Source organism: Dipodomys merriami, unplaced genomic scaffold (genome assembly GCF_024711535.1).
Source record: "Dipodomys merriami isolate MVZ:Mamm:240054 unplaced genomic scaffold, mDipMer1.0.p SCAF_16, whole genome shotgun sequence".
Lineage (NCBI taxonomy): Eukaryota > Metazoa > Chordata > Mammalia > Rodentia > Heteromyidae > Dipodomys > Dipodomys merriami.
In genome coordinates, this window is record NW_027202937.1 from 23,831,920 (window position 1) to 23,847,634 (window position 15,715).

The 15,715-nt window shown below is 43.7% G+C and overlaps 1 non-coding gene across 1 annotated transcript; it reads left to right on the forward strand.

Annotated features, from left to right (window-relative positions):
- The first annotated feature begins 952 nt into the window (after positions 1–952).
- LOC138828537 (U1 spliceosomal RNA) lies at positions 953–1,114 on the forward strand. Its single transcript, XR_011372285.1, has one exon. It is a non-coding gene; the product is annotated as a U1 spliceosomal RNA (small nuclear RNA).
- Positions 1,115–15,715: the final 14,601 nt, after the last annotated feature.

Genomic DNA, 15,715 nt, shown 5'->3' on the forward strand with positions numbered 1-15,715 from the left:
TTTGTTTTCTAGATAATATAGAAACAAAACTATAAATTCTGCTTATTGTTATATTCCTTACTGGTTCTAAGTGTGTGTTGGTCAGATATGGAACTAAATGCTTACTAATCTGATGTGTTGAAATTCTTGGAGGCTTTGGTATGAAAGACTGTTCTATTAGAAAGACAGTGCAGTGAGACCTGAAACACCTAAGCCTTTATGGTAACATTATCAATCTTATGGTATTATTGTATAAATCACTTGATCTCTAGTGGATTTGATGATGCAAGCCTGGAGTCTTTAGCAATTAGGAGGAAGAGGCAGAGGGAGTCATGAGTTCAGGCTAACCTGAACTTGAATCCACTGTGTACAGTGGGTTCAAGACCAGCCTGTGCTACACGAGGGGAACTTAGGCTTAAAAGTGAAAACTCTGGTTTACTCATCTCTCTAAATTCCCAATCTCCCAATGGAAAAAAATTAGAATGTTGACATTAATAATGCTCACCTCATAAGGAAAGTATAAAGATCTTTAGGACGGTAACATGGTAGCACCTTTTCTTTATACAACAGTTGGTAATTTACAGAGTTTGGATAGCACCTGTAACCTATCACACTGATCCTTATAAAGTACATGGAAACTATCACACTGATACTTTTTTTTTTTCTCAAATCATGAGGCTTGAACTCGGGGCCTGGGTGCTGTCCTTGAGCTTCTTTTGCTCAAGGCTAGCATTCTACCACGTGAGCCACAGCGCCACTTCCAGTTGTTGTTTTGGGTTTTTTTTTAATAATTTATTGGAGTTAATAGTCTCATCGACTTTCCTGCCCAGGATGGCTTTGAACCTTGATCCTTAGATCTCAGCCTCCTGAGGAGCCAGGATTACAGGTATGAGCCACCAGCACCCGGCACACTGACACTATTTTTATCTCCACTCTTTGAGCAATATATCTCTCCTCCCAAAATTTTGAAGTTATACTTACCTGGCAGGAGAAACACCGTGATCCTGCAGGTGGCTTTCCCAGGGTGAAGCCTGTCCATTGTACTTGGGGTGCAATGACCTCTGTGATTTCCCCACATAGGGGAAACTCAGCTGCATAATTTGTGGTAGTGGGATATTGTATACACGCTCTCCCCTAAAAAAAAATTTTCTTTTGGGTCCGGTTGTGGGGCCTGAACGCTAGGCCTGGGTGCTGTCCCTCAGCTCTTCAGCTTAAGGCTAGCGCTCTACCACTTGAGCCACAGCGCCACTTCCGGCTTTTTTCTTATGTGGTGCTGAGGAATCGAACCCAGGGCCTCAGGCATGCAAGGCAAACACTCTACCACTGAGCCAACTTCCCAGCCTCCCCTAAAAAAATTTTTTAGAAGCTAAATCACACTACTTAGTAAATGTAAGTACCAGAAGCAGAATAAAAAGCAGTTCTGAAATCATCAAGCCAACAAAATAACTGTCCACAGCTCTGTCTGCCAGAGCAGCATCCACGTGCTGACCTGGAAACTACTCAGCTCTAACTAGCCAAGGTCACGGGCTTTGTGTGCAAGCCATGCAGGATTTCTGCTTTACAAACTGGGGATTCACTCTTTCGGAGCTTAGGATCCCATCTGAAATGCACTTTAAAGCATTCGTGTTTGTAAGAGCTGTTCTTCCCATGTGAGTCTGCTCTTAGATTTTCAAAATGTGTTTGATACACGACCACAAGTCTGTCATGTTTGAACAATTATCATACGCTATCATACACTAGACAACTATCATACACTAGAAAGAGATGTCATTGCTGGCTGAATGCAAAATTGTCTTTTAGTGATGTCCTTAAGATCGCTGCGTAACCCTCAAAGGAAGAGAAAGATGGGGGGGCGGGGGAAACAAGTTCTCAAACATCCCTCACCTAGTGAATCTGGAGAGCGAACCAAATTCATTTCTCACCAAGCTCCCTTTGACTAGAAACTCAGAGGTTGACATACTTAATCAGGTAAGGGGAGAGGGTTTAATAGGGTCTTTGCAAGTTCTGCTGGTTATAAAGGGCTTGAGTCAGGGGGTTCCCCTCTCCTCCCCTCCCTTCTCCTCCCCTCTCATTGCCCCTCCTCTCCCCACCTCCCCTCCCCTCCCCTCTTCTCCTCTCCCCTCCCCTCTCCTTCCTACTTCCCACAATGGTATAACAGCAAGAAAGCACTCACTAGGCCCGGACCCCTAGACTTTAAACCCCCCAGCTCTAGAACTGTAAGAAACAAATACCCTTTATTTGTAAATTCCCAACTCTGTGGAATTCTGTTGCAGCAACGCAAAGAGGACAGAACCAATTTAATTGAGGATGCCATTGCTGCCCAGGACAAATAACGTGTAGACAGGTAAGTCACTCACAGCTCCAATCTCAGCACCCGGGAGGCTGAGGCAGGAGGGTACAAATATTGAGTCTGAGGCCAGTCTAGACTGCATATCAAGACCCAGTGCCCCCCCCCAAAAAAAAAACATGCTTATACATTGTCAGGCGGGAGCCCTGGGTAATAGGACATGATCAGATAGCGGCAAATCTTTCTCTCGAAGCCTGCCTTTGAATCTCTGATAATGAATGTAAAATGATACTTTTCATGCCTATGCCAAATAATAGAAAAATTAGGTTAAAATGCAGCCAGATGGCTTTTCAACCTTCCCAGCTAGTCGTGATCAAGAGTGCCCTCTGGCAAGCAGCCAGACACCCCTTGGCAGGTCTCCAAAGGCAGCCCGGCTTGGGATGTGGGCACAGTCAGATGTCGGGCTGAGCCATGTGGGCACTGGGGCCTTGCAGGCTGCGCAGCCTTCCAAGGGGTTTCTGTAGCCCAGTTTCCCCATCAGAGAGTGAACGATGCTCTTGTGTCCCACCTGGTCTCCCGGCCTCCTCTCTACAGCCTGATTCCCACGCAGAAGCCAGAGCGATCCTCTAAAAGTCTGGTTGTCTTATGTACCACCTCTGCATCAGCCTGTTGGCCCCTAATGTCCTTAAACATCCGGGTATTTTCCTTTCCCTCTGTACATTCTGTTCCTCTCAGATGATTCTTCCCACCCCAGGACTTGCTCCCTCATCTCATTTAAGTCTCTGCTCAGATGTCAGCTAACTGGAGAAAGCTTCCTTCATCCTCTGTCACTTCATCTCCTCCCTGGTTTGAAACAATCACAGATTTAAGGACAAGTTGGAAAGAAAAGGAAAAAAAAGAGCAGCAACACCCCTTTCTTCCAGGCTATTTGGTCTCATTGTGTTTAAATAGAGGGGTTTGGAAATCCCAGTAAACTAAGTGCCCTACACAAATGGAACAAAGTCAAGGAGAAATAGATCTTCAGTCTTCCAGTGCCTTCCATGACCCAGTCTTTATTGAAGAGTTCAGAGAGCTGATGTCATAGCATGTAGATGCACTTATGGTTTTGTGTGATGAATCGTTGTGATCATATTGCAACTCCGAAGAACCATCACAGAAGGAGAGCTGTGTTCAGGAACAACTGCAACTCTGGGCATGGCTCACTATAAAAAGAAAACTTGGACACCTGTCAAAAAGGAAACAAAAGCCAGGTGCCCGTGGCTCACGCCTGTAATCCTAGCTACTTAAGAGGCTGAGATCTGAGGATCTTGGTTCAAAGCCAGCCCCGGCAGGAAAAGTCCATGAGACTCTTATCTCCAATAAACCACGCAGAAAACCAGAAGTGGCACTGTGCACGTGGTAGGGCGCTAGCCTTGAGCTGAAGAGCTGAGGAACAGCGCCCAGGCCCAGAGTTCAAGCCCCATGACCTACCAAAAAAAAAAAGTAAACAAAGTACTGAGACTGAATGCCTTGGCTCATGCCTATAATCCCCGTAATTAAGAGGATCACAGATGCTAAGCAAACCCTTAAGGAGATCCCATCTGCACAAATAAGACCAGCATGGTGGTATACACCTGTGATGCTGGCTACACAGGAACTTGCAGCTTCTGATTTTATTCATGAACTAGAAGAGTATGGTCTGAGGCTGACCAAGGCCAAAAAAAAAAAAATTGAGACTCAACCTGAAAAAAATAAAGCTAAAAAGGCTTTGGAGGTATGACTCAAGTGGTAAATCACCTATCTAGCAAGCACAAAACCTTGAGTGAAAAACCCCAAAATATTACCAAAAAATAGAGAACATTAAGAAGCTGACCAGTGAATGTGAAACCAGCCACAAGGCTTCTACACACGGGACTCTGAGTGGTAAATCTAGACCACAAAGTTGGCCAACTGTGCTCCTCCCCACCTGAGCAGATGGCAAAGCATTCCAATGATGACGCCGGCCACAGTACATCTCTCCCTTTAGCCTGGAGGGGTTTGGGAGAACAGGATCCCTCTCCTCATAGAACCTGAGCATCATACCTTTTGTGATTCATTCATGTTGATTTCTGAAGAAGGGTTCATCACCTGATGGGCTCATCCAATTGGTTCTTGGGAACAAGTCTTGGGTTGGAGGAGCTATTTGGGTTCTGTTGTCACGGTCCTGCATTTCCAGAACAGGCAAGACCACAAAAAGTCTTGTCGGCTCTCTTTTCCAGACAATGATTTTGAATGAGCATTCTATAAATGCCCTCTTAATGGCAAATTGTTCTCTACATTTCCTAATTTTAAGTTTAAAAAATGCAGCATTGTATTAAGTATGGCCCCAATTTTTCCAACTATGTATGACATGTGCACTCCAAAGTTTAGAAGCCTAAGTGAATAGTTTTGAGAGAGTGAATTCTGGGTGTTTTCCTTCCGTTATTACTTCTCTACATTTCCTTATTAGCCTCTACAGTAATTCTGCTTTGCTTCTGGAAGAAAAAGTCAATGAAGGTCTGTAAATGATTAAAACTGATCAGGACAATTGCAGTTTGAAGTCATCCCAGGGGAAACAGCAAGACCTCACCTCAACCAACAAGCCAGACATGGTGCCATGTGCCTACAACCTCAACTGAATGGGAACTATAAGTAAGAGGATCATGATTGAGATTGGCGAGGGCAAAACTAGTCAAGACTGTACCTGAAAAACAAAGCCAAAGAGGCTGAGGGGTGTAGTTCAAGTCATACAGCACCTGTCTAACAAGGATAGAGTCCTGAATTCAAATTCTAATAGCACCAAAAAGAAAAAGAAAAATGTCTTCCTGAGTGTGTGCCTGCTCCATTGCTGGTTGGCTGCCTTCCCGTGTGATTGCAAAACAGGGACTTCAATACAGTCATCGAAACTGTTTGCCTTCCTGAAGGCACTATCACATACACAGAATACGTTGAGCAGGAATGAGCATGAGGGGAACATGGTGTGGAGTTTGTGATTCAGCACTAATTGCAGGGCCAAAGGTGAGTGTCTCCAAGAATCAACAGCCAGGGAGCAGCTGGTGAACCAAGGCAGACAGTTCCCGCCCCGCCCCCCCCCCAAAGGCCAGCTCCCTGCTAGCTCATTAGCAGGTGCAAGCTTCAAAAGGAACCTCCTGGAGTTTTCAAACCTGCACTGTTACTGGGACAGTGGCGGGGGAGGGGGTCATTGCTCCACATGCCAACAAGGCAGGATGGAATTGTCTGTCCACTGGGGGTTACTTTCAAACTTCAGGCTGTGTGTGTCATTAGCAGAAGGAGAGAAAAAAAATCACAAGGCAACAGAGAATAAGGTTGTTTAACCCTCCATTTGGTACTTGCTGGTTCAAAACTATAAGGATTCCATACTGTCATAAGAAAACAAGAGTGTGCTTTTAGTCTAGCCATCTCCTAAATACCTTCGTTTACCTGGCAGAAACAAACTGAACACCTGCAGCTGCTTTATCCTTCTGCTCCCTCCCCCCACTCACCCCCTCCCCCCCAGCTCCAATCCCAGCACAGTGGCTTCAACTCCGGGCTCTCTCCTGCTTGCCTGGCTTGTGCTGTACCTCTCATCAGCCTCCAGTCTGGCTTCTTGCTGGTTCGTTGGAGAGGAAGTCTCCAACGGGACTGGTTTTTGAATTGCAATCCTCAGATCTCAGCCTCCTGAGTAGTTGGGACTACAGGTATGAGCCACCGGCAGCCTTACCAGGCCACTGCACTTATGGTAAAGAATCTCATCTTCCCTGCTTCCGTGGACTGATACGGTGAGAGTACATCAGAGCCGGTTTGGACCACCCCATGAGGATCAGTTGTCAACGTTTCGGAATTTTGCAAGCTAGTTGTTAAATACAGCCATTGAAAAAAAATACAATTCATTTTTTTCTTTTTTATATATTTTTCATTGTAAAAATACTGTACAGAGAGGTTACAGTTACATGAGAAAGGTAATGAGGACATTTCCTATCGAGCATTGTTACCTCCTCCTTTGTTTTTCCCCTACCATCCCTTCCCTTCCACCTCCACAACTACTCCACCCCTCTCTGGCACCGCCCCCCCCCCAGCTGAAGTTGTAAAGTTCATTTCAACATAGTGTCTTCTACTTCTCATTGTTACAATGGATCACCCTGTATCCTTACTTAAGCATTTTGTTTTTCCCTTCTCCTCCCCAAGTTACAAAAGTGTATATACAAGATGCAGGGCACCGACATCAAATACAGTGAAAACAGGGGTTATACCGTGGGGGAGGAACATATCAAAGAAACCAAAAAGTCATATAGTATATTATAAATACGTTAAAAACAATAGCAAGAAAGAAAAAAAACCATTTGTGTCCCTATCTTGGGATTCATTTTGCTTAACATCATCTTATATGGTCATATGTACATAGTTTTTGACCTTTTCTGCTTGTCCCAGACATATACTAGTTATTGAAAATAAGGGAAACCATGGGACCTATGTTTCTTTGGGCCTGGCTTACTTCACTTAATATAATTTTCTCCAAGTCTTTTCATTTCCTAACAAATGGGGCTAAATTACAATTGAATTATATAAAAATGCAGATAACAGATGTTTATGCTATCCATTCCTGGTCACTTTACTGTTTTATTTATTATCTATGATCTTGACATGATGTTCTTCTCCTGTACCCATATTGTGGAATACTCTGCAAAGATATCCTATTGTATATGTCTTACATCTATGTGTTCAGAAATGTCATGTCAGGATTTAAAAAAATCAGCCACAATAATAACATATCCAGTACAGAAGATGGTGAACACTACAAATCAGGGTTTATTTATTTATTTATTGCTCATTTGGACTTACAAAGGCAATGGAAAAAATACTAATAATGTGGGTTAAACTTAAAAGTATGTCATCAAATTTCAAAGTGTATCTGTTGTTGCTAGATTATGAATCACACAACCTCCTCCCCTCCCCCTGCAACTTGAGGCAGTATCCTTTCCATAGTAAACACCATGCTTTCGCTTGGTGACACAATCACCCATTTGATAAGTGAATGAGATTCCCACACATGCTTTCCTTTTCCCCCTTCTGTTCATGCAAAGAAAAACATCCAACACCTTCCAAGCAGGAACTCGATAAATGGTACCCAGAGTGATTTTGCTGAAGTAGAGAGTAATCAAACGTTTGTTTGTAGTGCAATTCTGTGAAATCATGGTGAATTGTCACCACAGCTTGACCATGGATACAAGAGTTCAGGAGAAATCAACCAACGTATTCTGTAAGGATCAAGGTTCTGTGGAAGTCACAATGAAGCCAGGTATAGTGATTTATGCCTGTAATTCCAGCTACTCACGAGGTAGAAATCAGGAGGATTGAGGTCTGAGGCCAGCCCAGACAGAAAGCACTAGACCCTTTCTGAAAAATAACTAAAGCATAAAGAGCTGGAGTCATAGCTCATGTGTTAGAGAGCTTACTAGTGATCCTGAATTAATACCAGGTCCCATACACATAAAAAAGAATGTACAGTGAAGACTATTGTCGTCTGCCTTATAATTATTTGTAGACTTACAAAATGTGCTATTGTCTTTTGTATCTTTAAAACATTCAACAAATTTATGCATAGGTATTTGCATATATCTTCTTCCTGGGAAGCTAGTACTATTTATCAGTGCACCATTTTGTGGGGGATCCAATGAAAGCAAAGTTTCCCATCCATGTTAACTTTGGCTACACTTCAACTGTCAAAATAAAAATGAGTCTAGTTGGGGGCCAGTGGTCCACACCTCTAATCCTCGCTACTCAGGAGGCTAAGATATGAGGGTCTCAATTCAAAGCCAGCCGAGGCAGGAAAGTCCATGAGACTCTTACCTCCCATTAACCACCAGAAAAACCAGAAGTGGTGCTGTGGCCCAAAGTGGTAGTGTGTTAGCCTTGAGCAAAAACACTCAGAGACAGTGCCCAGGCCCTGAGTCCAAGCCCCACAACCAACAACCACAACAGCAAAAAAAAAAAAAAAGAATCTATCTTGAAAACATCTAAAATTCTTACAGAACACTAAACAACAGCTAGAGATGAACAGGCTATATTAAGATGCATTGTGGGCTGGCTTAAGTGGACTGTTGGCAGTCCTTCAATGTTGCTGGTATTAAAGGAAATTCTCTCTTTTCCCACAATGGTTCATCTCATCCCACCTCTTTAACCCCATCTCTTTCCAGAACCTCCTCTCCAATCTAAATGTCTCCCTGGGGAAGCTCTTACCATGTGGCTAGCCCAGCACTTATTTGCTGGTGTGGATGATGACGACATTGCACATAACATCTGAGAGCTATCGGGGAAGATGTCAGGAAATGTGTTCCTGGTGTGGCAGTTGAGTTATAGACTCCAAAAGGCTGATGCACAGAACACTGCTATTGGCTGTTCTCCCACTAACTCCTTAAAAAATCACACCAGGTGGGCGCAACTGGCTTCACACTAGAGGGGAAGGTCTACATGACAGGAAGCCAGCTTGTTCTTCATCTTCTCCAGAGCCTAGCACAGTGCCAGCACTATGTACTTTTGATTAAATGCACATACAGGTTTTTAAATGAGTATCTCCTTAATTATGCTCACTGAAGAAGTGTGATTCATTTAGTCAAGTTGGCTCATGCCTATCATTCTGGCTCTTCAGGAGGCTGAGATCAAGAGAATCTCTATTTGAAGTCAGCCTAAACAGAAAAGTCCTTGGGATTCCATCCCCAACATAACCAGCAAAAAGCCAGGCTGGGGTATGGCTTAAGTGGTAGAGCACCACCTGCTCAAACAAGTTGAGTGAACACAAAGCCCTGAGTTCAATCCTTGGTACCAGCATGAAAACAAAAATGTTGATTGGGTATCCATGCCTGTTCTCTCCAGTTTCTTCTTTCTAAGCAAGAGTATTTGGGCAGACATGACCCCTTCGATCCTTCCAAAACAGTTTGAATAGATCCTGAACATTAAAGTCCTGCACTGAACTGGAAGTGCTATTTTCATTCATCTTTTCATTACGGTGTGATCTCTCCAAGACAGTAGCCCCAGTAGCTCTGCAGCCTCATCTTCTAGTGCTGTGGTTGGGAAAGAATGTGTGCTCAAAGGAGAACACGTGAATGACATGGCATCCATCCAATCCATTTTACCCCAAAATATGCACCAGACCAATGGGAAGAGAGCAGCCGAGCCATGCACCACCCCCACTTTCTAGGTTCAGAGGCAAAGGGTATAGGATGTTTCCAGAAAACCAGTTCTGTAGTATTATTTTTGGTCAGTCATGGGGCTTGAACTCTGGGCTTGGGGGATGTCCTTGCACTCTTCAGCTCAAGGCAAGTGCTCAACCACTTGAGCCACAGTGCCAGTTCTGTAGTATTGCACTGTGTGTTAATTTTTTTTATAAACCTATCATTGCTGGCTCACTCCTGTAATCCTATCTACTCCGGGGACTGAGATCTAAGGACCGAGGTTCAAAGCCAGCCCAAGCTGAAAAAGTCCATGAGATTCCATCTCCAATAAACCAGCAAAATGTCAGGCTGGCGGCATGGGAACATAACCTACTTTAAGGAGTTATTGAAGAGTAACAAACAATTCATGAGGAAGGCACTTCCCAGTCTATTAAAAACCCAAGAGCCTGCCACCTACCCCATCAACTAGGACCAACCAGCTTGAATGTTGGTTGACCTCAAGTGGTTCAAATCCTGCTTGCTCACAAACAGTACATGGTGATTTCTGAATATGCTGATGTCTTTGCTTAGTCAATGAAAGAACTAAATTTGACTGCAGGGCTGGAAGGTCCCATTCTTCTCCCACCCCTCCCCCTTCCCACCCCCATGAAATCGCCACATCTATACCCACGCACAGGTTCTAGGTTTGCCTAGCTTCACTAGGTCTGCCTAGCTTCATTACATGAGCACTACAGGAGAGACAGAACTGTTCCACAGGCAGAATCTCAGCCCCATCTTCTCTTTCTCCCCTCATCCTATGCTGGGAACTTGCTCCACAAAGTCTCTTCCATGAATCAGGGAGCTAGATGTTCCCAGAGTGGTCTCCACACACAGGAAAAGTCAGCTTTTAATGGTGTGTCTGGACTTCTTAGAGCAACAGAAAAGTCTGCTGAATGACATGATGACCAAGTGTATACAAAACAGAGCTGATAATTCATCTTCATGGAGCATCTGATCCTGGGCAAGCTGAGTAAGCTGCTGTTCAACTTACACGTGGACATGGAGCCCTCTAATTCCACCTGTCAGATCAAGGGTAGATGAGCCCCAGGTGAGGCAAGTTTACCACTGTCCACGACTTGGATCCAGGAGCCCTGGAGCAGACCCCAGAGCACAGGAAGGATGCTAATGTAGTAGGAAGTGGTGAGATCCTTTTCATTGCGTGGCACGGCCATTTCCCAGCAGATGACTGAGTGATTGATTGCTGTTTTGATTTAGTGGAAGAAGAGCTTTACTTCCACTATCTGTTGGCTTTTGTGTAGTCATATGAATGAGCTCACTCAAATCATCATGTTCTACACTCCCCATTTTCCCCCAAACCCTAGGGACACAGGGCTAACAGGGAGGTTATATATCTCATAGTGTTCACAGAGGCTTCCAGCTCCCCATCCGTACATGTCGGGGCGCGGGGGGGGGGGGAACATGCTTTAGAAAAAAAAACCTTAGATTGGCTCTGCTAGTCACACCTACAATCTAAGCTACTCTGGAGGCTAAGATCTGAGATCATGGTTCGATTGAACACAAATCACTGTCCCTTAGAAATACATGCTTGTGCTTGTAATATGAACAGAGCAGGGAAAGGTGGATCCCTTCTCTTCCTTGTTCCAGTATCTGAGTACAAGTCCTAGCTTTGCCTAGGACCCATGGGAAATCACAGCCCCTGCAGTCTGTGCCAGACCCCTGACCTGCTCCCCTCTGCATAGCTAGAGGGTGTGAGGCAGCATAAGGTTGGGAGAAAGAAATGGATGTTGGGGGAAAAGTGGGAAGGGGAGAAAGTAAAGAAGAAATGAAAATACTCATTTGATCTGTGTCAGTCTAACAAACTCCTACTCATCCTTCAAATCTCAGTTCATAATGTCCTTTCAGCACAGGTCCCTGCCTCCATCAAACTTGGCCTCTTTGAAGATTTTTGGCACCTTTCCCAGAGTCTCTGGAAGAGAAAAGTTTTCTGCTTCTTTCAGTCTGGTATAAAATAGTAACCACCCTAGTTAACCTGCAGAACACAGACCTAAGTCTACTCTCAAATTCTCCTCCAGTTCTTCCTGAGGGGTCCTATCAAGGTACACAGCAGGTCAGCATCTGTGTTGCTTATCATCTGGAGTCAGAATAGCCCACAGCAACTTCCCTTCTCTGTTCAGTATTAGGTGCCTTTGTGAAAGTCAGCCTTTCCTGGCCCCTCTGCTTCTGTGGGCATGCTGATGGGGGCGAGGAGTATGGGGAAATGGTTCTTCTCTACTTTGTGCCTTACAATATCATCTCATTTATTCCTAAATAAAAGTTGTTGGTGTTAAAAGCTGAGAAAGTAAGGGAATGACTTTCACCTCTTTTCCTTATGCCTCAAAATAATCGTCAAGTCTACTGCAAGACTGAAATAGCATATGGAAAGATCCAGAACATGCACAAGGTTTAAAGTGCAGTAGGACACAATAGTGAGATCAGGAAGTCCTTCTACTTCTTCAACTGGGCTCCATACATATCTTCTGATAGATATTAATAATTTGTGATAATTTGCCTAAAAGAATTGGACTTGATGGAATAATAAAAGACCCCAAATAGCAAAAAACAATCCTTAACAGAAAGAACAGTGCTGGAGGAACAGCAATACCAAATTTCAAACTCTACTACAAGCCATAGTCATCAAAACAGCTTGGTAATGGCACAAGAACAGACCTGAGGACCAATAGAATAGAACTGAAAATACAGAAATGAACCCACAGACCTACAGCCATCTAATCTTCGATTAGGGAACTAAAAAAAAATAGAATGGAAGAAAAACAGCCTCTTCAGTAAATGGTGGAAAAATTGGTTAATCACCTTAGAAAACTAAAGCTAGATCCTTATATATCATCCTGCACCAGAATCAACTCCAAATGGATCAAGGACCTTGGAGTCAAAACAGACACCCTGAAAACACTACAGGAAGGAATAGGAGAAACTCTAGGGCTCTTTGGCACAGGCCAAAATTTTCTTAACAGAGACCTAGAAAAACAACAAATCAAAGAAAGGTTGGACAAATGGGATTGCATGAAACTGCAGAGCTTCTGCGTGGCAAAGGACATAGCTAGCAAGATCAATAGAAAGCCCACAGACTGGGAGAAGATCTTTCCTAGCCATACAACGGACAAGGATCTCATATCTAAAATATACTTGGAACTCAAAAAATTAAATCACCCAGGGGCTGGGAAGGTGGCTCAGTGGTAGAGCGCTTGCCTTGCATGCATGAGGCCCTGGGTTCGATTCCTCAGTACCACATAAGCAGAAGGAAAAAAAAAATTAAATCACCCAATAACAAATCCTCAAAGAAACAACTGCCCAATAAATAAGTGGGCTAAAGACTTAAAGAGAAACTTCTATGAAGAGGAAATAAGAATGGCCAATAGACACATGAAGAAATGCTCAACCTCTCTAGCATAAAAGAAATGCAAATCAAAACAACATTGAGATTCCACCTCACCCCAGTTAGAATGGCTATAATCAAGAACTCTAATAACAACAGATGCTGGAGGGGATGTGGACAGAAGGGACCCCTACTGCACTGTTGGTGGGAGTGTAAACTTGTTCAACCACTTTGGAAATCAGTATGGAGGTTCCTCAAAAGACTCCACATAGAGCTCCCCTATGACCCAGCAATCCCACTTTTGGGCATTTGCCCAAACAATCACAAACAAGGCCATACTAAGGCTACCAGCATAGCTATGTTTATCACAGAATTATTTACCATAGCTAAGATATGGAACCAACCCAGATGCCCCCAGTAGATGAATGGATCAAGAAAATGTGGTATATATACATAATGGAATTCTATGCCTCCATCAGAAAGAATGACATCGCCCCATTTGTTAGGAAATGGAAAGACTTGGAAAATATATTAAGTGAAGTAAGCCAGGCCCAAAGAAACATAGGTCCCATGGTTTCCCTTATTTGCAATAACTAGTACATGTGTAGGACAAGCAGAAAAGGCAAAAAGCTATGTTTATATATGACCATATAAGATGATGTTAAGCGAATGATCCCCAAGATAGGGACACAACTATCTTTTTACTTTCTTCCTATTGTTTGAAATGTATTTATAATGTACCATCTGATTTTTTTTCTTTGTATGTTCCTCTCCCAGAGTATAACCCGTTTTCACTGTATTTCATGTCGGTGCCCTGCATCTCTCCAATTCAGGGAGGGGAAGGGAAAAACCAAAATGCTTAAATAGGGATACAGGTTGACCCATTGTAACATTAGATATACAAAACATTATGTTGAAAATGAACTTTACAACTTCGGTGGGGCGGGGGGTAGTTGTGGAGGTGGGAGGGAAGGGATGGTAGGGGAAAAACAAAGGAGTAGGCAGCAATGCTCAATAGGAAATGTACTCATTACCTTGATCCTGTAACTGTAACTCCTCTGTGCACCATTTTTACAATAAAAAACGTACACAAAAAAGAAGTGGACTTATTCTTACTTTGCTCTCCAGGCCCTAAAGACTGGAAATAAACTATCCAGAAAGCTTCATTATAAGCTTGACCACACTACAGCAATTTGTATTTGCAATGGCAATTTGTAGGTGAATTATTTCAACTCTTTGGAGGGTGTGAGGGTGTGTGAATTCTTAGCTTATATTTGTTTAACACACTCTCCAGACTCCCATTCTCACCTTCTTAACACCAACTGCAAATGCCATTAGTTAGAGAGAGTACCACACAGCACCGTTATCTTTGTATAGAAGTTTCAAATCATTCCTCTCTCTCTCTCTCTCTCTCTCTCTCTCTCTCTCTCTCTCTCTCTCTCTCTCTCTCTCTCTCTCTCACACACACACACACACACACACACACACACATGCACACACACTGTGCCAGGATTCCAAACACACTATATGTAATTAATAATGCCTCCTGACAGAAGTTTCTCTGCACTATGATGGTTTGCCTTTGATGGTACTCAGAACAGTCCAAAATGGTTTCAGATTAAGTTCTGAGGGTTTTTCCCTCCCAGCCAAAATTTTTGCTCTGGATCTGCCAGCAATTGGCATGTCCTTTGAAATAAACAGAGCTAGTCTCATCTTTCTTCTGTAGACCACTCTTCAAATACCAAAGGTAAGTATGAATGACATCTGAAGACCAGTCTTCTCCAGACTATACAGCTGTAGAATTGACAGTTCATTCTACAAGCAGAGCCATCTTTGGTCCAATTATTCTGGATTGTGATCTTCTAAAAGGGAGAAAAAATTTTAACAGTCTATTCTTGGTACTTCAACTAATATTCATAGATCGCTTACTGTGTGCCACCCATTCTTCTAGGTCCTAAAGATACAGCAGTAAATCAAACAGAGCCCAGGGTCTCATGCACTGGCCTGTATAGCCAACTTTCCAGCACAGTGAGAAAATACCCAAGGTAGTCAACTTAAAAGAAGAAAGGTTTATTTTGGCTCATGGCTTTAGATGTTTAAATATCCATTATTCTATTATTTAGGGGCCTGTGCCAAGGCAAAACATCACAGTGAGAGTGTACAGTGGAGCAAAGCTGCTCACCTTGTGGTGGGCAGAAAGCAAAGGAGGAAGGAAACAGGCCAATGGCTCAAAGTCCCTTTCAAGGGAACTTAACTTCCTCCCTCTAGGCTCTACTTCCCAAAGCTCCCACCACCTCCCAATAGCTTTACTGTCCCCAAAGGCTTATGTTGAAAGCTTGATTAGTGACACTCAAAATGAAAATATCTGGGGCCGCACCTCTCCCAAGTCCCCATTTCTTGGTCACACAGGCCTTTTGGGAGCATGTAGTCTTCATGCTATATAGCCCCTTCTAGTCAGATTGACAGGCAAATGAATGAAGTCAGAAGAGAAATTAGGCAGAGCTTTGGGGGGACAGGTGCTGGGGGTGAAGTAAGAAGTAAAGAATATGCATTCCATAAAACCTTTGTGTGAGATCCAACTCAACCTTTATTTGGGACCCTGTGAGGAAAGTATACCCCTTGAGTATCTGTGAATTTGGACTGCTGACACTTGTTCTGTCTTCAGGAAAAATGCAATTGGAGAAAATGACCCATGATTCTGCCAATAGAGGGCAGCAAAGAGCAAGGCCTAGCTGCGTGGGGCAGGGTTTAGGAGTAGTAGGAGTAGTGGGCTCACTTGAGCAATAGAAAAACAGCTCCAACAACAGAGTGGGAGCGGGGGGGGGGGGGGGGGGGGGGGGGGGGGGGGGGGGGGGGGAGGGGCACAGCAGGTGAGCAAACCATTCAGAATCCACTACCAGAAACTCCTAA